Source organism: Acomys minous (assembly GCF_964271855.1).
Source record: "Acomys minous genome assembly, chromosome: 10".
NCBI lineage: Eukaryota > Metazoa > Chordata > Mammalia > Rodentia > Muridae > Acomys > Acomys minous.
In genome coordinates this window covers 501977-529487 of record NC_140491.1, presented here as the reverse complement: position 1 = coordinate 529487, position 27511 = coordinate 501977, and the positions used below count along the sequence as shown (strand labels likewise).

At 44.9% G+C, this 27511-nt stretch overlaps 2 long non-coding RNA genes across 2 annotated transcripts; one reads left to right on the top strand and one right to left on the bottom strand.

Moving 5' to 3' along the window:
- The first annotated feature begins 473 nt into the window (after positions 1 to 473).
- LOC311607900 lies at positions 474 to 9926 on the top strand. The gene is made up of 3 exons (XR_014782785.1): positions 474 to 711; positions 2404 to 2537; positions 9832 to 9926. It is a non-coding gene; the product is annotated as an uncharacterized lncRNA (long non-coding RNA).
- LOC311607902 lies at positions 6318 to 25139 on the bottom strand. Its single transcript, XR_014782787.1, has 3 exons — positions 25028 to 25139; positions 23190 to 23278; positions 6318 to 8279 (listed from the first exon to the last, which is right to left on the bottom strand). It is a non-coding gene; the product is annotated as an uncharacterized lncRNA (long non-coding RNA).
- Positions 25140 to 27511: the final 2372 nt, after the last annotated feature.

The following is a 27511-nucleotide window of genomic DNA, read 5'->3' as shown; positions in this document are numbered from 1 at the left end:
GTACTAATGTCAGGGCTTGTTTAGTGGGTGCAAAAGGAGCACCTGCAAGTAGGTGCGTCCTTGCAGCACGTGCAGCTGCACATCAGTTGCAGGTGCCATGCCCTGGCTTTCGTGCCTCAGCAGACCCTGCGGGGTCGTAAACCTATTATCCAGGCACCAGTATGTCGCTGCAGCAGGATGAGCCGCTGCTCTTCCCACGTCCCGCCAGCGCCACAGTCCCGTCCGGCCCACGCGCTGCCCACCATGGGTGCGGGCGGGAGGGGACAGCGTGGCTCGGGCAAGCCGGATGCAGCAGGGGTAGGACGGGGCGGGGAGCCGGGCGAGCTGGAGGGCGGGAGGGGGAGCTGGGGGCGGTGAGAAGTGGCGGGAGGCGGTGGGAAGGGGCTGAACCGGTCCAGGCAGTGAGGGAGCGTGGGCTGCTGTGGCTGGGTCCCCCGCGTGGTGGCTTGGGGCGGCCCGGAAGGTGAGTCCTAGCTCCCTCTGGCCTCCTGCGCCTGCGTCGGTCGGGCCTTCCGTTCTTTTGCGCCTGGCCTCCTCGCCGCCCTCCTGGTGCTGCCTGTGTGGGACATATGGAAGCTAACCTGAAGCTCTCAATCCAGGGCCACTCGGGCATTGCTTAGCTAGTTATTTGTCATTTTTCTTTAATTACTGTTTTCTTGTTTGTGTTTTGTAGGTCGTGTATCTTGTCATGAAACTTTACTCCTTTTTATGGTAAATAATGCCTATTCATCTTAAAAATATGGGAATCACTTTTAAGATGAATTTCTATGTCTTCTCAGGAAGAAACATACAAAGTTTCAGAGTTAATGTGCATTAAATATGTAACTCTGTAGCCTTAACTCCAGCTGAAAACGGAGATTCTTTTTTTAAATTTTATTTTATTAATTTATTCATATTACATCTCAACGGTTAAGATTCTGAATAGGAAAAACAACCCCCAAAATTGTTCTCAACAACCAGTCACTGTTAATAAGTTCCAGTGGCTGCATGTACTTCTATTGAATAGTCAAGCACAGTCTTTAATGGCTTCTGAAGTGGAAGGACCAAGGTGTTTAGATGTGGGTTTGAATTGTGCCTCTGCTGGTCGTGTGACCTTGGACATGCTTTTCACCCATAGCTTGAAGACACCATTTTCCAGCTTGGTTAGCCAACTGATGAGCTGGTTCTTTGGTGAAAGGCGTTTGGTGAGACTGAGTCTAGAGCAGGTACTCAGTGAGTGTTCTCTGTGGTGAACTCCTGTAGCAGTGTACTTACTGCACAGGGCCTGGCTCCTGGAGATGAAGCAGGAGAAGAAAATTCATCACAGGAGACCTTGGGTACCTGTGGTCTGCAGTGAGCAGGTCCTGAGCTTGGTATGATTTTGTGCCTCAATAGAACGCAAGGGATGGTAAGTCTCAGTACTAACCAGGCTTGCTGATACACACCTTTGATCCCAGCACTAGGCAGGCAGAGGTAGGCAGATCTCTGCTAATCAGCAGACAACCTCATTTATGTAGTGGGGTCCAGAGCAGGTAGGGCCTGTATCATTAGACCCCATCTCAAAGCAGAATAAATCACAGGGTAAGTTAAACAAACATTGAAAAACAACAAAAAAGGCCTCCTTTGTACTTGTAAAAACAGCAGCAACTGAAACATTAATGTGGATGTTAATGAATATTTAAAAAAAAGAAATTGCTTTGGACGCAACTTGAAAGTATGAGAAGAGTGCTCATTTCATGCTTTTTAGAGACAAGTTGCAGGTTCTTTTAGTATCTACTTGTGAGCCATGCACACGTCCAAGTCTTAAGTTCTGTGTTATCTTCCTTACATGGTTGCATTGGTGCCTTCACTGGTGTCCTTATCTCACGTGCTGCTCCTCACATAACGTTAGAACGAGCTTTTGAGAAAGAACTTGGATTTGCCTTTTCTTGCTTCAAATCCCCCAAAAGCTCTGAGTTACATACAGAATTGCGTCTAAGCGTCTTCTTTCTGCCTTCAGGGCAGCTGCTGACTTAACCTTAGCCTTACCTCATGAGTCTTCATGCTTTGCTTCAGGGTGCTCCCCAGACTGTTACACTGGACACCTCCTCTGGGCGGTGGCAGTTGCTCTGGTCTTATGGTTCCTAAAATAGAAGCAAGGCTCCCTCTTCCTGTTGTGTGACTATTTTGTTTGCTCTTTAATTGTGGGGAGCTGCAGTTGTGCTGGTACTGACTATTACTTGTTTTTGTCTGCAGTTTAAACATTGTGCTCTGCTAATTGCCTTCATTTTTCTTGTTTTGAGTAGCATTATTTGGCCCTTTGTTTGCTCCCTCTTGGGGACTTTTCACAGTGCTGTTCAATTGCTAGTTCCTCCCCTATATAAGCAGTTCTGTTACTCCCAATAAACGGCATTCTCTTAGCACTAACGACCCATTGTTGTGTAGTCTTTTCAATCTGCAGACCCTCGGAGTAGCCTAGACAAGCAGCGCGGGTGCTGAAAGTGGAGGTTCCACTGAGATACGGAAAGCAGGGAAAGTCTGATGGATTCCCCGGGGAAGCTGGCCAGCGCCTCTTGGAGGTAAGACACGGGTGTATTGGCATGGGTGCCACTAGCTCTTCCACCATTCTGGTGGGGAAACTAGTGAAACTGCTTAGGGAACAAGGCGCCGGCATTAAGTGTAAGATGACAAGAGATTTTATTCAAACTATAGAACAGAGCAGCCCATGGATTTTAGTCTCTGGGGGCCTAAATCTTTCTGATTGGGACCAGGTAAAGTCAGATTTGCAAAAGGCCTTAGGTAAGGAAGGCCCAGAGACGACTCCTGCAGCTACCTTTTCTCTCTGGAGGTTAGTGAGAGACGCTTTACTTAGCGAAGATAGGAAAGTGAAAGAAAACCTTGGGAAGGCTGACGCTGTTTTAAATGAAGTCCAGGAAAACCCCCTACAAGGAAACAGGAAATGGGCCACTCGGGCCCTGCAGAGGCAGTGTACAGAGCCTTGCAGACACCTGCCCAAGTGAATGTTCGAACAGTCACCCTTTCTATACAACTTGTCCCGCAAAGAAATCCCTTCCTGTCCGGGACCTTGTCCGAGGCACCCCAGGGAGGGCAGGATTGGACCTCTGTGCCTCCTCCCGAGTCATACTAACTCCTCAAATGGGACGCCAGGCTATAGGTACGGGAGTCCTGGGGCCCCTACCTTCAGGAACCTTCGGACTGTTACTTGGAAGAAGCAGTGCTGCCATGAAAGGGGTACGTGTGATTCCTGGCATAAATGATGAAGATAGCATGGGGGAGATTAAAATTATGCAACTAAAGGGGTTACTGTCATTTCCCAGGGTGCCTGTATTGCTCAGCTTGTGCTTATCCCTAAAATTAAGACCAACAATCCCTTTTAAAAATCATCCAGGTCAGATGAAGAATTTGAGTCCACTGGACCCACCTTGCTGGGTTTCCACCTCAGGTGATTGACCCATGTTAACCCTTGCTGTAAATAGTAGGAAGTTTCAGGGTTTGCTTGATACTGGAGTGGATTCCTCCGTTATTGCCCAGACTCACTGGTCAAACGCTTGGCCTTTGCAAGCTACCAGCACTCAACTTCAAGGTGTGGGCACAGCAAGAGCCCCTATGAGGAGTTCTAAGATTTTAACATGGAGGGATGACGAAGGCCACTCCAGGACTTTTCAACCATATGTGCTGCCTAGTATTCCTGTAAGTCTATGGGGAAGGGATATTCTGGTGGGTATGGGGGCTGCATTGACTACGCAGCCTGTGCAAAGAATGCTTGCAGACTAGGGATTCTGTCCAGGGCGGGGTCTGGGAAAACGCTTGCAGGGAACGCAATTTTCCAATATCCGATGACCTTGGTCCAGTTTGGCAGTCATCGGATAGACGGGGTTTGGGAAATTTTCCCTAGGGGCCATTGTAAGGCAGCCTCCTATAGCACCAACTGCTATTTCCTGGAAGAGTGATGATCCTGTGTGGATTGAGCAATGGCCCCTTTCTAAAGAAAAACTGAAGGCTGCCAAGATGCTTGCCAATGAGCAACTGACTGCAGGTCATATACAGCCATCTACTTCCCCGTGGAACACTCCTATTTTTGTAATAAAAAAGAAATCTGGTAAATGGAGACTTTTGCAGGACGTACAGGTGGTTAATAAAACCATGGTAGTTATGGGAGCCACTCAACCTGGATTGCCCATCCCTATGGCTATTCCTAAGAATCGGCATATGTTGGTTATTGAGTTAAAAGATTGTTTTTTTCCCATTCCTTTGCATCCTAACGAATGCCCCTGCTTTGCATTTAACGTGCCATCCACAAATTTAAGGCAGCTCTATCAGAAGTATCAGTGGATTGTGCTGCCCCAGGGTATGGCTAACAGCCTCCAATTTTCCAGCTGCTATTGATCCTATCCCTGGAAAGTACCCTGACTTATATATCATCCATTATATGGATGACATACTGTTGGCAGCCCCCCAAGAGAATGAATTATTACAGGCTTTTGGAGATCTTCAGGATGTCCTAGGAGCAGCTGGACTTCAGATAGCACCTGAGAAAGTTCAGAAACAATTTCCTCATCAATATTTAGGCCACCATTTACTTCATAATGTCATTAAACCACAAAAAATTACTCTTCGCCTTGACAGTCTGCGGACATTCAGTGACTTTCAGAAACTGTTGGGGGATGTTAACTGGATATGCCGCACTTTAGGACTAACAACAGGGCAGTTAAAACCCCTTTTTGACATTCTGACAGGGGATTCTAGTCCAACCTCTCCTAGGCACCTTACCCTGCAGGGGCGAGAATGCTTACAGTTGCTCCAAAAGGCCTTGTCCACTTATGTGGATTATAATGAAACTTTGCTGCTTCTTGTTTTCTGTACTTCCCACACTCCCACAGGGGTTTTTGGCAAACTGCCTATTTTATGGGTTCACACTCAAGCCTCACTGGCTAAAGTGGTACTCTCTTACCCTCAGGCTGTTACTTCAGTCTTGCTTAAGGCTGTAAGATTAGCTTCCAAACTTCTGGCAAGGAACCCGATTTGATTATCTCATCCCTGACTGCTTCACAATTGACATGGCTGCAAAATTCTAATGATGATTGGGCCACATTTTTGTCCTCTACAACCTGCAATTTTGATACTCATTATCCTTCTGATAAGTTGATTGATTTTTAAAAATTTCATCTTATTATTTTTCCTCGGGTTGTGCGCCATTCCCCCATTCCTGGGGTTCAGATGGTTTTTACTGATGGCACCTCTAAAGGTCTTGCTGTGGTTATGTCCAGGGCCATAGTTAAGCGGGTACAGGTTCCCTCTCGCTCTGCCCAAGTTTCAGAATTAATTGCTGTAATTACCGCCCTTCAACTTTTTCCTTTTCTGCCTTTACATATTTATTCAGATAGTCAGTATGTTAAACAAATAGTTCCTCCTTTGGAAACTGCAGCCTATATAGCCCCCCATCCACAGTACATGATAGTTTCACGCACTGAGCCTTTGTTTCTTGGCCACCTCAGGGCCCGTACTAATCTTCCTGGACCCCTGAGTGCTGGAAATAACCTGGCTGATGCATGCACGCGAGTGACCATAAGTCTTGCTGCGGATCATTCTTTAGAAAATAATTTTCATAGGGCATGTACCTTACATTCTCGCTTCCATTTAAATGCTGGTTCCTTAAAATTTCATGCTTCCACTACCAGAGACCAAGCCATTCAAATTGTTAAAAATTGCCCCTCCTGTGCAGCAGAAACCCTCTCTTCAAACAGGAGTTTATCCAAAAGGTCTTATGCCCAATCACGTTTGGCAAGTGGACGTTACCCATATTCCTAGTTTTGGGAAGCTTCAATATGTACATGCTTCTGTTGATACCTTTTCTCACTTTATCTGTGTTTCTGCCCATTCGGGCACAAAGTTGCAGGATGTTAAGGCTCATTGTCTACAAGCATTTGCCTATATGGGTGTTCTAAAACAGTACAAAACAGATAATGGACCTGCATGCACCAGTTCACGATTCCAAGCCTTTTGTAGTAATTATGACATTATTTTTAAAACTGGAATTCCCTACAACCCACAAGGCCAAGCCCTTGTGGAACGAGCCCATCGTACTCTTAAGGTCTATGCAGTTAAAAGTAAAGAAAGGGGAGCACCTTTCCTCCAGCATTCTTATTTAGCCCATATTCTATATATCTTGAATTTTTTGACTGTCAGTCCCTCAGGTCATTCTGCTGCTGATAGGCACTGGAGGGCCCCTGTATACAACACAAAGGCGTGGCCCGGTGGAAAGATCTAGCCACTGGAAAATGGAATGGCCCACACCCTATGTGGTCTGGGCCTGAGGGTCTCCTTGCATATTTCCGCAGGACCATGAATCGCCTATTTGGGTTCCTGAACGTTGTGTGTGTCCTGTGGCTGCTCCCCCTTGTCAGCCGACAGGAGAATGTATGGGGATTGGTGAAGAACCCGCCCTTACCCATGCCAGTGGGAATCCACAGCACAGTATGGCCGCAAAAGATGAGTACCAACCTCAGCAAGGGGAAGGCAGCGATGTAATTGCTCCCCACAGACATGCCACCCCTGCAGCTGTTGGACTAATGAAGAAACAGCTGTTATTGTTCAGGTCCCCGGGATTGTGCCTTTACCTTGAAACAAGACTTTGGTATCAGTGCAGCTGTTGCCCTTGCCTTTTCTCAGTCAGTAACTGTTGTCAACACGGTGGATAAGTTGTCAAGGGAAGCTTCCAATGCTTTGGCTACTCAGAATCATTTGAATTCTATGATACAGCGTGGCATTTTAAATTTGAATCCGCACACTGCATTGTTGCAGGAGCAGTTTGACGTGCTGTGGGACACGCACATGGCTACTTGCTCCCCTGTGTCCTCCCATACTCGTGTCACCCCTGTTCCAGCCACTCAGGCTTCCCGTCACCTTCACACACTCAATCAGTATTTGGCCGGACCTTGGAATGTAAATTTTACAAATTATACAGGGCAATTGGCTTCCCAAATTGTTAAAATTAATGAGACTCAGATTGCCCCTATTACGGGAGGGCACATTTAGCAAGGATTGCAGACTTTTGGCACCCTGATGAAGGAGTGGGGTGGAACCTTGGCCATTGGTACCATGGCTTGTGGCATAGGGGGTTTCTCCTTATGCTTCTATGTCGGCTCCACACACACACACACTGCTCAACAATTCAGGCTAAAGGAAGCAGTCTTGTCCCTAGCAATGGACAATCCCACTTCCCAAATCTGGATAAATGAGTCTTCAATGATGGGTAAGATCCAGGGGATGCATAATCAACCTACGACAGGAAGTTCATGATATACATGGGCTCTCCCATGAAGGGTAAGACATACATTGACATACTGGACAGCCTACGGCAGGGGAACCTGTGGGGAGCTGCAGCTGTGCTGGTACTGACCATTATTTGTTTTTGTCTGCAGTTGAAACATTGTGCTCTGCTGATTGCCTTCATTTTTCTTGTTTTGAGTCTCAATATTTGGCTCTTGTTTTGCTCCCTCTTGGGGACTTTCCACAATGCTGTTCAATTGCTGGTTCCTCCCCTAGATAAGCAGTTCTGTTACTCCCAATAAACGGCATTCTTTTAGCATGAATGGCCCATTGTTGTGTCGTCTCTTCAATCTGGAGACCCTTGCCTTAGCCTAGACAGGCAGCTCGGGCACTACATTAAATTAAATTTAACTCTTTTATTTTGCTCTTTTTCTCCTTCGCATATATTATCAAATACACTTCACATGTGTTCTCTCTTCCTAGCTATAGAGTAGAGATCTTATTAGATTTATTCCTAAATTTATCCCTAGCTGTGCCTAGTACCTAATAGACTCTTAGAAAAATTGTTAACTAAATAAATGCTGTAGTTGATTTGAACATTTGACAAATTCAGTCAAGAGCTTGTCTGCTGCCATTTACTGAGTCCAGGACCCCGCACAGGTTAACGACTTCTGTTGCCTCATTTTATTCAGCTGTACATGATGATTACAGTATTACCTAGCTTACAGCATTACAGTGAGCAATTGAATACATGTCAAAGTGCATAGGTGTGAGTTTTCTATGCTTTGTGCGGAGGCCAGAGGTCTATGTCCGACATCTTCCAGTTGCTCTCTGCCTTAGCTTTTGAGTCACAATCCCACTGAACATGGAGACTGCCATTGTGACTAGGCTGGCTGGCTCTTAACACACCAAAGCGCTGGAGTTGGAAAGAAATGTGCAGTACTGCACAGATGTTATGTGGCTCAGGGTCTGAATTCAGGTCCTCCTGCTTGCAAAGCGGGCACTTCACGTGCTGGGCCTTCTCCCCAGCCCTAAAAAAACAAAAATGAAAACAAAAACAAACCAAACCTTAAAATTTTTGTTTCACATAACAACATTTTTTTGTTTTTGTTTTTAGGAGATAGGATTCCTCCTGTATCCTTGGCTGCCCTGGGCCAGCCTGTAGATCAGACTAGCCTCAAATTTAAGAGATCCACATGCCTGTGTCTCCTGAGTGCTGGGATTAAAGGCCTGCACCCCCATTGCCTGGCTTCAAAAACATTTTTTTTATTGTTGGCATGGAATAAAATCGAATTAGTTTTTATATTTAGTTTTTTGAATGAAATTCTGTTTGTTATCAAAATTTATTTGACTTTTTAAATAGATTCTCTGTATGTATAGAATTAAATAAAAAAGAAGCTGCTGAGGATGGTGGCCTCTCTGTAGTCTTAATGTGTATGTAAGGTTGATTTTTTATTTTTCAATCTAAGGCTGATGCCAAGTGATTGTCCCTACTACCACTCACGACAGTGGCTTTCATAGCCTTTGCTTTGAAGTTCCATTGGAAATGTGACTGTGGTGACGGAAGGACAGTGGGGGACAGACGGCGGCTTCTTGTTTTCAGGCAGGACAATCTTTGAAGATCTCACAGAAGTCTGCTTCTTCTAGTTTAGGAAGGAGAGATGTTTTAACATCTTTAGTGAGATGTTTTCTGCCATCTCTCACAAGGAGACTTCTCTACATGTTGTATTTTGTTTCTCAAGTTGGAGCTTAAAGCAACCTACCAATAGTCTACAAAGCTACTGTTGTTTCTCCATTTTGTTTTGTTTTGAATACCTTGTTTTTTTGTTTTTCCCTTTAGTGTTTGGAAATGAGGCCCTGCCATGTACTACTAGATACTCTGAGCTAATGCATCGTGAGTTTTTCTTATAAACTTAAGATTCTGTCTATGGTACTCTACTTATATAACACTAGATATTTTTACTTAGCATTTGTACTTGGCAAAAAGGCTTTTTGTAGTTCCTTTTATAGCTCAGTCTTAACTTTAAGTGATAGGGTTCTAAACTCTCTCTGTGCCTTGAACATAAAAACAAATATGAAATATCACTTGTTTTTTTTTTAACATTTATTACAAAATATAATGTAATTGGTGAGTGTGTGGACTGTGGCCCAGGGCCCTTTGCTGAGTGGTTTCTAACTTGATATTCAGAAGCAGCATATGAAGTGTGTGGAGAGGTGACAGTACTTTGTTGGGTCACTGGTACAAAAGGAACCATGAGTTTTACGTCCCCCTCACTCATGACCCAGGATCCTAACTCTTTTGTGAGCTACACTTTGTTTTTCGAGACAGAGTTTCTTTGTGTAGCCTTGGCTGTAGACCAGGCTGGTCTCGAACTCACAGTGATCCACCTGCCTCTGTCTCCCAAGTGCTGCGATTAAAGGCATGCACCACCACGCCCGGCTGTGAGCTACATTTTAAAAGGACAGAGTTTTGCATTTTTGTCATATAATTTGTAAATTTATGTTCCTCCTGATTACTGGGAGATTTTCCCACTATTTCTGCCTAAGAAGAGGGTGTGTGATTCCTGGAATCTGTATTTACAGGTGTTTGCAGGATCTTGGGGTTTGGACTCCAGGCCTCATGAAACACAGATACACATACAAGGGTAACAGGCAAGAGAAAGAGAGGTAGAGGTGCACAGGTGAGCTTTACAATCCTAAGACAAAAGTGAGTCTGGGCTTCTCAACAGAGGATGTCAACCGTTTTGTTTGTTTGTTTGTTTGAGACAGTGTTTCTCTATGTAGCCTTGTCTGTCCTGGACTCACTTTGTAGACTAGGCTGTCCTTGAACTCAGAGAAATCTGCCTGCTTCTGCCTAAGTGCTGGAATTAAAGGCCTACACAACTGCACTTGGCGAGAATGTCAACATTTAAATGTCTTAACAGTTATATGGATCCTTTTGTGACTTTTAAAGCTACATGATTCTGAGTAATATATTCTTAGAAAATTGACATTGGTGCTTTCTTACTTAGCCAAGAAAAGATAATTTGAAAAATCATTTATTTATTTATTTTTAATTACATTCATTTATTTTGTGTGCATGCAGCTATATGTGTTAATGTGAGTATGTTGAAATCAGAGAACAATGTATGAGAAGTCAGTCCTCCTACCACTTGGGTTCTGGTGATCAAACTTGGATCCTCATGTTTGCTGACAAGTGCGTTAACCCCCTTAAATAAACCACATTTGTGTGTGTGTGTGTGTGTGTGTGTGTGTGTGTGTGTGTGTGTGTGTGTAGGGCAGAGGACGTCTGGCAGGAGTCAGGTTTCTCCTTCTACTGTGTAGGTCCCAAGTATTGAACTCATTCTTCAGCACAGAGAAGATCTATCCCTAGACTGTGTGTGACACTAGAGCAGTGGTTGTCAACCAGTGGGTCCTGACCACTTTGTGGGTCAAAGACACTTTCCCAGGGGGCTCTAAATCCTTCAGTAAAGTGGAAGGTATGCGCTTTGTATCGTTGGAGTGAAATCGAAGCAGAGAGGCTTGAGCTGTTTGGAGCCCTCTCTCAATGGCAGGTTGGTGGCCATCTCCTTTATCACACCGTGGCCACGTCACTGTCCTCAGGCTCTTTGAACCTGCAAGAGCTGAACTCGGGCACCACACCTGTGTACAATAAGGATGTAACAGTGAATAGTAGGAAATAGTTTTTTATTCAAAGAGGTAGTAGGGATTGGACTGAATGGGGGATTAAAAAGTGTATTCAGCAAATACAACGTATAGCCTTAGCAGAATCTCAAAGACAAGCACAAAGGAAAGAACAACAACAACCACAAAATAACAAAGCCTCAAAACAAACCAAGACACCCAAACAAACAATCAAACAGTCAAACAAAAACCAAAATTAAGCTAAGCATCATTCTTGAAGTAGATTTCGTGGCACTGACCTACACACTGTGGTTGGCCTTGTGCACAGAGTAGAAAGTAGCCACGCATTGTAATAACGTTTTCGAGACAAGGGTAGAGATGCCACTTTTGGGTTTTGTAGGTCAAGTCCTCCCATTGCTGCTAATCCTATAATATGTTGAGCACTATATAATCTTTTAGCCAACACCTGTCTGTGTGCTTATTCAAAACCAAAATAGTACATGAGGAACATCTGCTGTCCAAAGACGCCAAAGGTCACTTGACATCCTCTCTGAATCCTTTCTCAGGATTGTTTAGTTCAATCTAGACTGTGAAACTGGAGAGCCCATGGTCAGTTTCCTTATGGAATAACAAATGACTAACATGGCTGGCAAGGGACTGTCATCCCTGTAGAGCACTATCTGCAGCAGCACATGTGCATCACACGGGCATGACATGGAGTAGCTTCAGCACTGGACAGTCTAGACTATAAGATGGTTTTGGTGTGGTCTGTCTGGACAGCAGTGTGGCAGCAACACAGTCTCCCTTGACAGATTTCCCCTCGCATGTGAAGGGCTGAGGACTCAGTGAGGTTACAGAATGTCTCAGCACTAAACTGACAGAGTAACTATGAACACAAACATGTCCTCCCGCCATGATGTGCTCCTCACTGGGGCCATTTGCTGGTAGATGTCATGGTTCTGAGTAATACGTGGTGGGGGACTTTCTTTCACTTTTTTGTATCTCATGGTTCTTTCTGATATTTGCTTTACTCCAGAAATAGAGAGCCAAAAGACACATGGATCACACTGGGAGTGGACCAGCTGCCGCAGAGTTGATATTTGCATCACTGTTGAGTCACAGCTACAAGGGCACAGCTGGTTCTGAGGAGGCCTTGATCCTATTGCATCACTGTTGAGTCACAGCTACAAGGACACAGCTGGTTCTGAGGAGGCCTTGATCCTATTGCATCACTGCTGAGTCACAGCTACAAGGGCACAGCTGGTTCTGAGGAGGCCTTGATCCTATTGCATCACTGTTGAGTCACAGCTACAAGGGCACAGCTGGTTCTGAGGAGGCCTTGATCCTATTGCATCACTGCTGAGTCACAGCTACAAGGGCACAGCTGGTTCTGAGGAGGCCTTGATCCTATTGCATCACTGCTGAGTCACAGCTACAAGGGCACAGCTGGTTCTGAGGAGGCCTTGATCCTATTGCATCACTGCTGAGTCACAGCTACAAGGGCACAGCTGGTTCTGAGGAGGCCTGGATCCTATTGCATCACTGTTGAGTCACAGCTACAAGGACACAGCTGGTTCTGAGGAGGCCTTGATCCTATTGCATCACTGCTGAGTCACAGCTACAAGGGCACAGCTGGTTCTGAGGAGGCCTTGATCCTATTGCATCACTGTTGAGTCACAGCTACAAGGGCACAGCTGGTTCTGAGGAGGCCTTGATCCTATTGCATCACTGCTGAGTCACAGCTACAAGGGCACAGCTGGTTCTGAGGAGGCCTTGATCCTATTGCATCACTGTTGAGTCACAGCTACAAGGGCACAGCTGGTTCTGAGGAGGCCTTGATCCTATTGCATCACTGCTGAGTCACAGCTACAAGGCCACAGCTGGTTCTGAGGAGGCCTTGATCCTATTGCATCACTGTTGAGTCACAGCTACAAGGGCACACTTGTTCTGAGGAGGCCTTGATCCTATTGCATCACTGCTGAGTCACAGCTACAAGGGCACAGCTGGTTCTGAGGAGGCCTTGATCCTATTGCATCACTGCTGAGTCACAGCTACAAGGCCACAGCTGGTTCTGAGGAGGCCTTGATCCTAGAGTGGAGAGTGTCAGCGGTTCCAGTTCTCTGCTGCTTCCGTTGCCTCCTCAGTCCTCTCAAGGGTGCTGTCTCCTCAGTCCTCTCAAGGGTGCTGTCTCCTCAGTCCTCTCAAGGGTGCTGCCTCCTCAGTCCTCTCAAGGGTGCTGTCAGAGAAGGAAAGGCCTTGCTGGGTCACGGGCCAGACAAAGCCAGGGCCTGTTCACACGTAGGAAACCAAAGCCTACGACGAACATCACCCTCAGGAATGCCATGCTGCTGGGATAAGATGCAATGGTGGCTCACTTGCCCGGCACACTTAGTGCTCCTGTGGCAGCAGCTCTGTCTGCAGGTGGCTCTCATCCTGCCTGTGGCTTCTTGCAGCTCATGTTGTATATTTTCTGACCTAGAGGTGGAAGGAAGTTAGGGCACAGGCCTTGTGATGTCCTGCCATGTCAGCAGTCAAGACGCAACTTCCAAAATCTGTATTGTACAGGACATCCTGCACAGATCTTTTACAGAATTCATTGTTTGTACCCCCAAAGAATAAGACTCACAGTGTAGTTGGGCCTTGAATTTTTTGCAGCCTTTTGCAAGAAGCATCATTCTTGCTCAGCCTCTAGTCACCATTTTCTGGGTTGTCAAGTCTACTTCACATATCTCAGAAGGGAGGTGACTTGGAAATTACATTTGGAAGGGACAGTTATGTTACTTTCCCAGGCAACATACTTGGCATCCAAGAGGAACTTGACAGATAAATAGATGAAAGAGAGCAGAGATTGCATGGCCCTGTCTTGTAAGGCACGCAGCTAAGGCTGAGCAGTGTGAGGATGGAGCACGCTCAGAGGGAACTCTGATAGGACTTCTGTTCTCAGTGTAGGATGTGATAGCGCCTTTGTGTCAGAAGTTGTGTGAGCCTTTTGGTGGTTAGTGAGACATGTGACAGAGAGTCTCCTGAAGGTGGATTGTACCTAGAGAGACTCCAAGTATGGAAGTCTGCTGTGTGGTGTGGGACACATGCCTGCCTGATGAGTGGAGTGCACTGCTCGAGTATGGAGATGGGCTGAGAACATTTGAAAGTTTGGCACAAACAGTTCCTGAGAGTACCACATACATCCTGGTCAAGACTATTAGCAGTCTTGGACTTGTAATTTAGCTCAGTAGGGAAATGTGTTCATCATGAAACCTGGCGATCTTTAGTTCAATCCCCCAAATCCATATAAAGATGGAAGGACTCCATTAAGTTGTCCTCTGATTTTTACATACACAACATGGGACATGCACGTCTCACATATCCATCACACTCATAGACGACCCTAAGTCTAACCTGGGAATGTTTTACATGTTTAAATCAGCAACTAAAAGGCTGTAGGTGAGAGAGCTCAGTGCACAGAAGATGTCAGGGCTAGGCACAGCTCTAAAATTCTTGGGGTTATTATGTTCCATCAGCACACACACATTACCTGACAAACTTATTAGAAACGTTGTATGCCAGCCTGTGCCTGTAAATGTGAGCTGGCTGCAGGTATACTGGTGGGTTTTCCCGTAGTGCCTTATGCAAGTTGCCCATCCAAAGAATAATTTGATAAAGAGGATGCCACGTGGGATTGGGATGAGAGACCCAAAGGCTTTTGCAAAAGTAAACCGGATGTTCTCCCTCTGAAAAGCAATAGAAGTCTTTTGAGAAAGATGACTCCAAGGGGATTTCTTTGTCTATCAAATTAAATGTTAATCTGTGGAAAGTAACAGATCCTTCTCCTTCCTCAAATTCCCGCAGATTAGCTTTGAGGTATTTAAGGAAAGTTTTGTGGCTGTGCTGTCATCTGGTTCCTGGGTAGGGCCCTCTGAGGAAGAAGGTAGTTCTTGTGACTCTGGAAATGTGATTTCTCATGAGCACTTCAGTTTATTTCCTATTTATCTGTGGCCTTTCAGAGAGCAGCTGAGCTGTTCCAAATCCTAGCCTCTTTTTCTGTCACTATTAAGCCATCAAGTGTGGACTTAACCAAAATATCCTCTTCTGCAAATGCCATCAGATTGTAACCTGCTTTACCTGTAGGGGCAAAATGGGTAACAGTGTGGTATAATGGTCTGGGACTGTAGCTCTGTGGTAGAGTGTGTCTAAAGTAGACATCTCCAGTGCGCTCTCTCTCTCTCTCTCTCTCTCTCTCTCTCTCTCTCTCTCTCTCTCTCTGTCTCTCTCTCTGTCTCTCTCTCTCTCTGTCTCTCTCTGTCTCTCTGTCTCACTGCTTTTCAGAAATTATTAAAATATTTCACTAGCTTTAAGAAAATTTCTTATTTTCTTGTTTTTGTGTCTTTCTAACCAGTATGGAACACAGTAGGCTACCAAACAATTGAAAGCTTGTTTTTGGCTTTGTGTGAAGGGGCTGGAGAGGAGGCTCAGCCGTTGAGAGCATTGGCTTCCCTTCCAGAGGGCCTCAGCTCCCAGCTGTCTGTAACTTTAAAGGATATGACACCCTCATATAGAGTTACATGTAGGCAAAACACCAGTTCACACGAAACAAAAACAAATAAATCAGTTCTTAAAAAAGAATACTCGGGGGCTGGAGAGATGGCTCAGTGGTTAAGAGCACCGCCTGCTCTTCCAAAGGACCCGGGTTCAGTTCCCAGCACCCACATCGCAGCTCACAACTGTCTGTAACTCTAAGATCTGACACCCTCACACCAATGCACATAAATTTAAAATTAAAATAAAAATATTAAAAAAAAGAATACTCATAACCAAGACACAGGCCTGGGAGCAGAATGATAACACGTGTATGACTGATTGCCTCTGGGGCGGAGCACTTTTAATTTCGTGTCTCTAAAACGAGGCAAATTCCATGTAGAGATGCTGTGGTAACGGGGACGTCTGTGGTTCTCAAGACACGAGTGTTAGAGACAAGGTGTGCTGGCCATGTTATCTCCCTCTGCCTGGGTAATAAAGTTCCTACAGTCAAAGTTCCGCTCCATCGCAGAGGCTGAAAGATATATTGGGCCAGAAGGCTGAAGACGATCCTCCATCCTTACAGAGAGCTTTGGGTGACTGTTCTGACAGCAAATTATCTCTGTGGATTTTTTCAGTTTGGAAGCTGCTAACCTGCACTTCCTGTCTACTCAAGGAGTTAATTTTATTCCTTCTCAAGTCTCTGATGGGGTTGAATACCAAATAGGTTAGTTTCACAGTTAAGCCTAGTTGTTTAGGGGTTAAGATGTTTTTAGATGTAGATAGATGTTAAAAGTTGATAGAGATGAGATATGATAGATACTGATTTACATTCAGAATTTTAGATGCACCAAGATAGGAAATAGGAAATGTTTATTTCAAGGTTGCCAAATACAAATAGCCAAAACACTATGCATGTGACATTAATATAATTCCTGATTCTTTCGTGGTTCTTCTTGCTCTATGTAGTTTATTTTATGTATGTATAATAATATAAACATATATTTAAAAAATTAATAAAAAATTATTTGTCCTCATAGTGGACCCCAGACAGTTTACTGTTCTACCTTCTGAGCGGAAGGTTACATAGTAAAAAGTATTTGAATAGGCCTGTGATACTACTAATGATTTTTAAGGTGTTAGAATTCTTTAATATTAAACAATGACAAAGTTTTGTCATCTGTATTATCTTCTAGTTTGCCCAGGGATGGCATGCTCTTACAAAGGCAGAAATTCTCAGTTGCCCAGATGTCCTAAGGCACTGCAGCTAAGAGGAATAGCTAAAGTAGATATGGGCAGGGCAGCTAGCTGGGTATTGACACAGATAGGTATGTTCCAAGTCTGTGGCCTTCTCCACTGTGCAAAGATAGACACTGTAAGAATTGTCTTAAATAAGTTCTTGGTTAATGATCTTCAGACTGCTTTCTACCTCTTAGTTAACCCTTTTCAGGCTGATTTGTGCTCCATGGTAGTGTGCTCAGCCAACATGCACAAGTCCTTGGATTTCGTTCTCAGGGTTAGAAATAAATTCTTTATCATTACTCCTTCCTTAAACAAGTTCATCTATAGTGAGCATATTAATATATGCCTGTTAAATACAGCCTTGTATGTTATTGATTCATATGGAATATTATACCCTGCTCTTTTTCATTCCGTTTTTAAAAATGGGAATATATTTTATTTGATTATAAGCAAAAAAAGCAAAGCAAACTGGCCAGCTGAAGCTCCTGATCCACATGAAGAGAAGAGACTCTCCTAAAGGAAGAACAGCATCCATGGGCAACTGACACAGATTCCCTCTGCATTTCCCTCCCTTACCTAAGAGACCTCAAGTTTAGAAGATCAAGACACATCTCTCCAATTTCTGGAACTTGCTCTGTAGACAAGGCTTGCCTCGAACTTAGAGAAATCTGCCTGCCTCAGCCTCCCAAGTATCAGGATTAAAGGCCCTCTCTCTTTTTTTTATTTAAAGATTTATTTATTTTGTTTATTGCATATGAGTGCTTTATCTGCAGAAGAGGGTATCAGATTACATTATAGATGGTTGTGAGCCACCATGTGGTTGCTGCGAATTGAACTCAGGACCTCTGGAAGAGCAGGCGGCCCTCTTAACCACTGAGTCATCTCTCCAGCCCCACCACCTGGCTCTCTTAACAGCTGAGCCATCTCTCCAGCCCCAGCAGCTTATTCTCGATGACTCAATCCACAGGACCACTCAGATAGACTAGGAGAAAGAGTGTTGTAAGAGCAGAACCACAGCTGAACAAAACCTGCATGGTAGTGGCACAAAAACAGATGCATAGACCAGTGCAACAGGATATAGACGCAGGAAATAAACCCACATAGCCACAGCCACCTGATTTCTGACAGTGCCCAAAAATTTTGAAGAGAAGACAAGCTCTTCAACACATGTTGCTGGGAGAGCTGCATGGACACAAAGAAGGACACGCCTAGGTCTGTAACTCTCACCGTAGATGAATCAATGTAAAGTTAACCAGAGACCTTAGTGTAAGGCCTGAAATGTTGAAACTGCTAGAGGACAGCATAGAAAAACATCTCAAGATAAAGGCATAGACGATGACTGACCAAAAACAAAGCCAAAACCAAAAGATTCTTCTTGCTCTGAAAGTTGTATATGGCAAGAATTGACAAATGTAGGGCTACCTAGAGAGATGGCTTAGCTCAAAAATGAGGATCAGAGTTCAAAGCCCCAGAACCTGCACAAAAATTGTTCTATTTGTTGTGAATTATGGTCCTTTAAGAAAAACAACTCTCATCTTCATCAGGTTAGCTGCATCTTCTTGTCAGAGCCCATCATGATCAAGTTTGTGGCCACTGACATTCCCTCATAGAGGAGGTAGAGAGGGTCACTAACCCTCACCTGAAATTCCAGTTACTTCTCCCAGTCGTTTGTATGTAATTCTGCCCTTACTGCAAGTGGCCTTAGCCTCTTGGGAGATGCTCGGGTATATAGGCTTGTGAAGGCTAACTGAGATGAGACTCCATAGATGTGGCTATAGGACGCCATCATCCATGCTAAATGAAAACTTCCTAAGCATGGCTGCTTTGGGGGTCACAAAACTCCTGCCAGTTAGCACTCTCCTGTGCTCGGTTAGGAAGCCCAATAACCTTGTTGTTGGGACCTTGTGATGAGGCTGTAGGGGATGATTCTGTCTCCATAGGGAAGGAACTTTCACAACAGTACCTGTAACCACAGCCTTGGAAGACACAGATGGTCATTGGCTAGTCAGCTTAGCTGAAAGAGTGAGCTGACATGCACTGAGTCAGCCTGTCTCAAGAGAATAAAGTGGGGAGGGGTAGAGCACAACGCTTGAGGAGTCCTCAGGCCTCTTCAAATGTGCCTGTGTGCGTGCATGCATGCGTGCATGTGTGCACATGTTATGTGTGCGTGTGCACATTTGCATACAATTGACAAATGGATACACTTGAAACAAAATCTTTATAGGAAAGAAAGCAGCAGTCAGAGTGAAGACAGCTCACAGAATGGAAGTGAGTTTTTTGCTGAGTATGTATCTGACAGTGGAAATATTTCTATATAGGGAATTAAAAAATAAACAACAAATTATCTGATCAATAATTGAAGAAATGAATTGGATAGTTTTCAAAATAAGAATAAACATATGAAAATAATACCACATCCTTAGCGGTCAGGGAAATAAACACAAATTGAGACTGCATCTTATTATAGTCAGATATGCCAGCAGCAAGAAAACAAGCAATTTCCCAAGGAAAAGTTAGAGGGAAAAGGCAGGGGACAGGGGTGGGGGATGGAGGTGTGAGAATAAGCAAAGCCAGGTGTGGTGGTGTGTGGAAGTGGAAACCATCCTTGGCTTCATAGTAAGCTCAAGGCCGGCTCGTGCTACATGAGACCAGTCCCAAAACTTAAAATCAATAAAAGTAAATGAATATTTTTTGTTTGTTTTTGAGACAGGGTTTCTCTGTGTAGCCTCTGCTCTCCTGGACTCATTTTGTAGACCAATCTGCCACTGGACTCACAAGAGATTCACCTGCCTCCGCCAGAATGCTGGGATTACAGGTATGGGCAACCTCTCCTAGCAAGTAAGTATTTTAAAAGAAAGGGACAAAGAAAAGAAAATAACAGTTCCCAACCATTGGTAGGAATTTAATGCATTATTGGTAGGAATTTAAGAGAGTGCAGCTTCTATGACAGTAACATTGAAGTTACTTACGAATCGAAAAACAAAGCAGGATGAGGTGGTACACTTCGGCAACCCCAGCACTTGGGACACAGAGGCATGAGTATTTCTCTCAGTTTGAGGACAGCCTGTTTTGTGTTGCAATTTCAGGTGAGACTCTATCTCAAAATAGAATAAAATAAAATAAAATCTAAGAACTACTGAGTGGTCCAGCTATACAACTCCTGAGTATATACCCAAAGGAATCAATGTTAGTGAAAAACATCCTTGTGCATCTGTGGTCTTTGCAGTTCTTTTCCTCATATTCAATGATGAAACCAGCTTAAACACTGAAAAGTGGGCAGAGCTATAAATCACCACGTTAAGCAAAATAAGTCAGACTCAGACAAATATCATGTTTTGTCTCATATGTGGAAGTTTAATAATATATGTAAGACATGGAAACAGAAGAAATACTGTTGCAGGGAGAAAATAAAATCTGATCTGAAGGAAATGCAGAGAGAGCAAAGGATAGGGAAAAGGGGAAAATCTGTTTATTCTCATGTAGAATCCGCATATAAATATCTTCACACATGATGTGAGAGAAGGTGAATTTAGAGAAAAGAAGATGAGCAGAAGGAGGAAAGAGGAAGGGACATGAGGGAGCAATGAGAGATTGAATATGAGTGTAGTAAATTGATACGTATGAAATCCATTAGTTTATACACTAAAGTAATATAATGTTGAAAGGAATTACTAACTAAAGCCCATAATATCACATTTAAACTGGAGCCTTAGATATGAGTGAGTTTACTTAATATAGAGTTAGAGTACACTTAGGTTGGTAGGCAGATGATAGCAATCTCAATAAATACACTCTCACATGGATCTCAGTTCCTAAAGATTTGTTCATTTTTATGCACACTGGTGTTTTGCCTGCTTGCATGTCTGCATGAGGGTGCCAGATCCCTTGGTACTGGAGTTACAGCCAGCTGCGAGCTGTCATGTGAGTGCTGGGAATTGAACTTGGGTCCTCTGGAAGAACAGCCAGTGCTCTCAACCACTGAGCTGTCTCTCCAGGCCTGGATCCTAGTTTATAAATCTGTTTCTCTAGTGAAAGATATGGCCTCATGCTAGTAGTAAGACAAGGAAGAGATGTGGAGCCTAGAACATTGAACAGTGCCAAAATTTGAGGAAATGCCATCCTAAAGTAAAAAAAAAAAAAAAAAAGGAATTTCAGGGAAGTATTTTCAATGAGGCCCTAGCAGCTAAATCTGGAACACTGTAACAATGAAATAATAGGAGTATAAAATAAGTATACAGAAGTCTATGCTAGCATAGAAGGTTAATAAAACAGGTGAATGGGGAATAAGAGATAGGTCTTTCCTATAAAGAATACTAAATAATATATGTAAATAATTCCCCCTCCAGAAGATGGAATTGAATCCTCTTCCAGAGTGTGGGCTGAATTTGTAACTTGCTCCAAAGAATAGAATACGGAAAGAAAAACTGAGACTCTAGAGTAGAGGAGAAACCTGGCAGTCAACACCTGAACCAAGAGAATCCCAGCAGTCAAGATGAACATCACCAATAAGGTCAAGCAGCCAGATGCAGCAGTGCACACCAGCAGCCCTCCCTACTTGGGAGGCAGAAGTGGGAGGATTGGTCAAGCTCACCTGTTAAAAATCAGTCTAGGTAGCAAAGCAAAATGCTGTCCTCAAGAAATCCTGTGACTGTTAGATACTACCTGATATGACGTGATGGCAAAGATGGCAAAGATATGACAATATGGCTTCCTCCAAGCCCATAATACTAGTCTAAGCATCAAGTAAAGCCAGACAAGCTCAAATTAAGGAATATTCCATTTCTCTATATCTTGTAGCCTTGGCTGTTGTGGAACTCACTATGCAGTAGAGTCTGGCCTTAAACTCACAAAGATCCACCTGCCTCTGCCTCCTGTGTGCTGAGATTGAAGGTGTGTGCATTAAAAAAAAAGTTCTGCTGCCAGGCCATGGTGGCATCTGCCTTTAATCCCAGCATTTGGGAGGCAGAGGCAGGCAGATCACTGTGAGTTTGAGTCCAGTGTGGTCTACAAAGCAAGTCCTGGATAGTCAAGGCTACACAAAGAAATCTTGTCTCGAAAAAACAAAACAAAAGAAAAAAAAAACCAAAAGAATAAAGTTCTGTTTTCAAGAATATAGCTCTTATTTAATTGCACCATGGAAGATGAATGTGAACTAACAGCACTGCACATCCAAAAACAAGATGCAGTCTCTGTGGCCATTTGTCCAAGCGCAACTGTGTGAAGGCTGATGTCGTGTCTTGACTCCATATATATCACGGTGCTGGAGATTTCATGGGAAAAAGTCTGTTTTATATGAACAGTTTTTCCAGTCCTCATGGTTTGGAATCAAGGCCAGAGCTCATATAATCTACAACAGCTGAGTGCTAGGTGCTGTGGGAGATGTGCTGCACAGCCCATCATCTCTCGTGGTGGAGCCTTTCAGTTTAGTTAGGAGAAGTTAAGACGAACTGTGGGCTTGAGCAGCACAGAACCTACAGGACAAGCAATGGCAGAGCAGGACAGCTTCCTCAATGGACAGGATGTTGCAGGTGCCTGGGGTGTCTTCTCAAAAATGCACAGAACTAGTGAGATGGCTCAGATGATGAAGTCAACCAAGCCTGAAGACCTGAGTTCAACCCATGGGATCCGCACAGTGGAAGGGGAGAATGGCATTCACACACACACACACACACACACGAATGTAATATCTTTTTTTATGTGTGCAGAGCTGAACACAATCTGGCAGTGGACATCCTGGAGTCAGTGGAGGGCAGCTTGGTTCATTAGCTCTCTACTGAATCACTTATGTAAGATTTTCCTGGAGGAGGGGACCACAGGGCTGTGCTCTCCATGAGGAGGTTCGATGAAAGTTATTGACTCTGGTTTCCACTATCTTAAATGTAGACTCATCAAAGACCATGGGGTAAAGTTCATCCACTGTTTAGGAAGAACAGCACCAGATCCTTTGGAGCTGAGCTACAGGAGGTTAGGAGAGCTGGGTATTGAACTTTGGTCCTCTGGAAGGAGAGCATCCTAAGCACTGAGACAACTCTGCAGCCTCCCATGTGTGTGGCCTTATAAGCCAGTGTCAGCTGGGACCACATGACCATCAACCATCAGCCCTGGAAGGAGAGCAGTGACCACTGCACAGATAGCTGATCATTTTACAGTCACGGTGAGTCAGCCAGACCAGGCTGTTGAGTCAGCATGTTGCTGAGCCTTTGCTGAGCTGCTGGGAACAGACAAGTTCTCAGCATAGGCTGCTAGCAGGAGCCTTGTTTCTCAGATCCTTGGCTTCAAAATGATACATCAGGTCCACACACGAAAGGGGATTGTGTTGTGCCCTATGACGACTCAGTTTTTCTTTCTGGGGAGACAAGGGTAATCTGTCTGTCAAAGTGATTTGCAGGGCATATTGAGAATGTAGACCTCTATCTGGAAAAGTGACTTTCTTCATGTGGGAAATCAGGTAGTCTCAGAACAGGGTTCAAACACCATTCCTTCAGTGATAGGTTGGGGGGTGTGTGCTCTAACGTGTGTGTTTAAAAAGTGATGGGAAGTAATTATTTTTAAAAATATACTACCTTTTGAGACCTGCGAGACAGTGTAGCTGATAAGGCACTTGCTGGACAAGGGTGCGTTCCACGAAGCATATGTGCTCCTCCAACGTGCACTAATTAAATTGATAAAAAACCTTTAAGAATGAAACAAATGAAACATTGGCAGAGAGAAGCCCCACCAGGATGTGATGCTGCTGGGGTGTTTGGATTGGGGTCTAGCACCAGGTCTTGTAGTCATTGAGGAGGAGCCCCTGAGGGACTCTGGCACCCCTCCCCACTCCTTCCCTGCCTTCCAGCTTTGAAGCTCAGAAACAACAAAGGTAAATAATCATGTACTGAGACCTCTAAAACTGCAAGCCCAAAGAAACCTTTATATATAGGTGTGTGTGTGTGTGTGTGTGTGTGTGTGTGTGTGTGTTTATCTCAGCTATTTGCTACAGTTAGGGGAATGCAGTACCATGCGCTGTTTCTCTCTGTCTAGGCACCACCGCTGTGTGCTGGTGTTGACTTGACTGTATTATTTAGTTCACACCCCTATAAATGGGTATTTTCATGTCTCCTCAGCTGAAGAAAGTGAAGATCCCAGAGACTGAGCTCCTGGGTGGTGTGAAGTCCAGCATGTTGGAAATGGCCCTGCACTTCCCGTCACCTAACACCAGCTCATTTTCTAGCAGCACATGATAAACCAAACAGTGTAAGGAGACTTAGAGCACACACAGTCTTTTAAAATATTTTAAGAATTTATTGGGGCTGGAGAGATGGCTCAGTGGTTGAATGCTACCTGCTCTTCCGAAGGTCCTGAGTTCAACTCCCAGCAACCACATGGTGGCTCACAACCATCTATAATGTGATCTGTTGTCCTCTTCTGGCATGTGGCAGAACACTGTATACATAATAAAAATAAGTCTTTAAAAAGATATATAAAATTTAAAAAAGAACTTATTCTGTGAATATGTGTGTGTGTGCATAAGAACATGTACCTTGTGTGTGTGTTTCCCTCCCTCCCTCTGTCTCCCCCTCCGTGTGTGTGTGTGTGTGTGTGTGTGTGTGTGTGTGTGTGTGTCTGTCGTACTCTGAGGAAAGCTCTGTAGAGTCTATTTTCAACCTCTATCTTTAAAAAAATGTATATGTTATAAGGGTTTTGTCTGCATGTGTTTCTATGTAACTCATGCATTCCTGGTGTCTGAGGAGTCCAGAAGATGACATTGGATCCCTTGGAACTGGAGTTACAGATGAGTGTGAGTTGCCAGGTGGGTGCTGAGATTGAACATGGATCCTCAGGAAGAGCGGCCAGCGTTCTTCACTGCTGAGCCATCTCTCCAGCACCTGTTGTCACTTTTACATGTGTTCTGGATTCAACTCGAGCCATGAGGCTTGCGAGGCAAGTGTCTTTGGGAATGAATCTATCTCCCGGTTCCAATAAAATAGGGTCTTCACAGTGGCAACTATGGCACAGCATGCTTTGGAAAGCCCATATTATAATCTAGAAGGAAGCAGCGCCCTGGTTGTATGTACCACATCTACACCTCTGCCACTGGTTGGGGCAGCCAGCCAAAGAATTGCTGATCAGAGTATGATATGTACTTTTTTGTTTTACTTTGTTTTGTTTTTGTTTCCCGAGACAGCGTTTTCTGTTTTAGCCCTGGCTGTCCTGGACTCCCTTAGTAGACCGGGTTGGACGATATATGCTTTTCACTGGTCCATGGCTGCCTTACACCCTGTGGTACTCTGTGGTACTCTCTTCTTGAAAGGTCTTAGGTCTCCGGGCCTCCTTGCCCCGCCCCTCCAAGCCCCGCCCCCGAGGTCGTCCCTCCCCTTCCCTGGGGAGACCCCGCGAGAATGAGGGGGCGGTGCTCCGAGACCTTAGGAGCCCCCGGCTCGAAGCTGACTGATGGGAAGAGCGTCCTAGGGATGCGCATCCAAGGGACCCTTCCTGGATAGCTTAGCTTTAGGCTCCTGGCGCCAGGATCCGGACTCAGGGTTCTTAGAGCAGAGCCCCCCACTCCGCAGGTGAGTAGGGTCTGGGAGAAGAGCTGAGGGGACGGGAGCCCATTGTGGCGAAGCTGGGCCAGACATGACCCAGGACGGCAAGCTGGGTCGCAGAGTCCGCATCCTCATGCCGCATCCGGTACACAGTGGAGCGGAGGCCTCCGACGCGCACTCGCGCTCTGAAAGCCACAGTCCCAGTTCTCTGCAGCTCTCACTAGGAGCGTGGTCTGCACTGAACTCAGCGCTGGTGGGGTGCAGCCGCGGTCCCAAACTTGGACCAGCACCGAGCTACCTGGGCCGCCAAGCTACCGCTTTTGCCCTCTTTTTGGGAGGGGAGGCCAGAGGCGACCCCAGCTTGTGTCTGCGCTCACCAGTCCCCTTGGAAAACTCGAGGAGCATGCTTTGTTGGGAGCACCTGTTGGCTTTAAGGCGCATAGGTCTCTGCTGTGCTTTGTGAAGATGTCCTTTCGATCTCGTAGTATCAGTTTGCATTTAATTGTTCAAAACTGGGACACCTCTCTCTGGGGCAGGGAAGCCTTCTGCATCTGTGTGAGGGTCGTCCTTGTCGGACTTTTCCCTGGCTCGGTTACTTTGTTGGTCACATCCGAGGCTGGCCCATCAGTAGTTGAAAGGCAGTGACTCCGTATTTGGGTTCATTCAGGATAGTTGTCCAAGTTCATAAATCCCACGGTAGGAGTCCAACTCAAGGTCTTTACACACACACACACACACACACACACACACACACACACACACACACTGTCAGGTGCTCTCTGTAGCGCTTTGGGGCACAAGCAAAGAGTTATTCACTATCTTCTCTACAAGATTTAGGCAAGCTTTGGAACCAGGGGGGAGGTCCGGAGCGGTCCAAGGCACATAGAGGGTCTGTGAAGACGGTGTTTCTTAGAGGACTGGCACAGATTTCCAGGTTCTTCATGGTATATTTACTACTTTTAAAGTGTGTGTGTGTGAGGGGGGGTTGGGGGAGAGAGAGAGATGGGAGGCAGAGAGAGGCGCGCACAGAGGGAGCGAGGAAGAGAGATAAGAAGTAAAAAATGGTATCTTAAACAGAACACTGAGTGGTGCAGTTATGAACTGTGTGCAAGGACAGGTATGACTGAGAAGGAGCATGCCTGTAGAGGAAGTTAGGGCAGAAACCAGCTTGACTGCGCTGTTCACTTTACATCTGTTAGTGCCTTAAACTTTCTGCAGATCAAGCTAGTCTCTAGTCATTTGCCAGACACTGATGCTTCCATGGAAGACAAACCACATGTGTGCAGGTGGTCCTGAAAGAAACGGAAACTTCCTGTGATGGATACTTCTAGCTTTGTAAGAGTTACTTTGTCCAGTTAGGTGTAGTGCATAATACTTATTTTGGGGGTACTGGGGGTGGAGCCTATGGTCTCAGATATGCCAGGCTGTACTGCGCAACCACATCCCCTGCTCAGTAACAATCACTTTGGTTCTTTGTCTTGTGCATTCACTCCTCTTCTATCATAACTTTAGCATTAGTTATCAGAGAGATTCTTGTAAGGCAGGATGCTCTGCTCTGCCAGCAGCAGCCTGGAGAGTCTCTGTGGAGCTTGTTGACTGTAGGTGATAAACCTTCACCATCTAGGTTAGTGTGTGTGCATGGGGTGATATCAGCACAGTAAAGAAACTGCCAAATGACTCACTTCTCAGTGTGTGTCCCATCATTAGCCACACCTGCCTTAATATGGTAAAGAAAAGCAGGAGCTCTCTGTTACATAAAATAGAGATTCAGTAAAATTTGGAGGATACTGTTTTTTTCCTTGACCAGAATGAGAAAATAGCAAGCCTTCTCCAAAAACTCTATCCTCAGAGAAAATGTAACTACACTGACTTAGAAAAGACACTTTCTAAAGGAAAAGTTAGGGTTTAAATTATTAAAATCTTTATAAACTAATGGAACTCTTAACTCATTTTTCATTGCAATTTGAAGACATGCTAGTTTCTTGCTAAGATATGGGAAGGCTGGGTCACTCCCTGACAGCTGGTGTAAATACCATAGAACTGGCATCTTTACCAATGTTCAGCAGAATTCTAATGGTAAAGTAAGTGTGTGGATGTGATGTGGGTGATCTTCTCTAAATGGTCAGGAGAATCCATGTGACAGTTGAGACTTTAAACTGTGTGAGGATCCCATCTGAGTACCCCTTTCTGGGTGGACACCTGCTCTCAAGTGATGCCCAGGCAAGGCAGCAGTGAGGTGCCTCTCCTCTGCCTGGCTCAGGAAAGATCTGGAAGCAGGATATAAAATCTGGGGCACTGTCCTGTCCTTGAACCTGAGCTCAAGACTCCTGGCCTGGAAGAGTTTCCTTTTGCTGTGCTGTGCT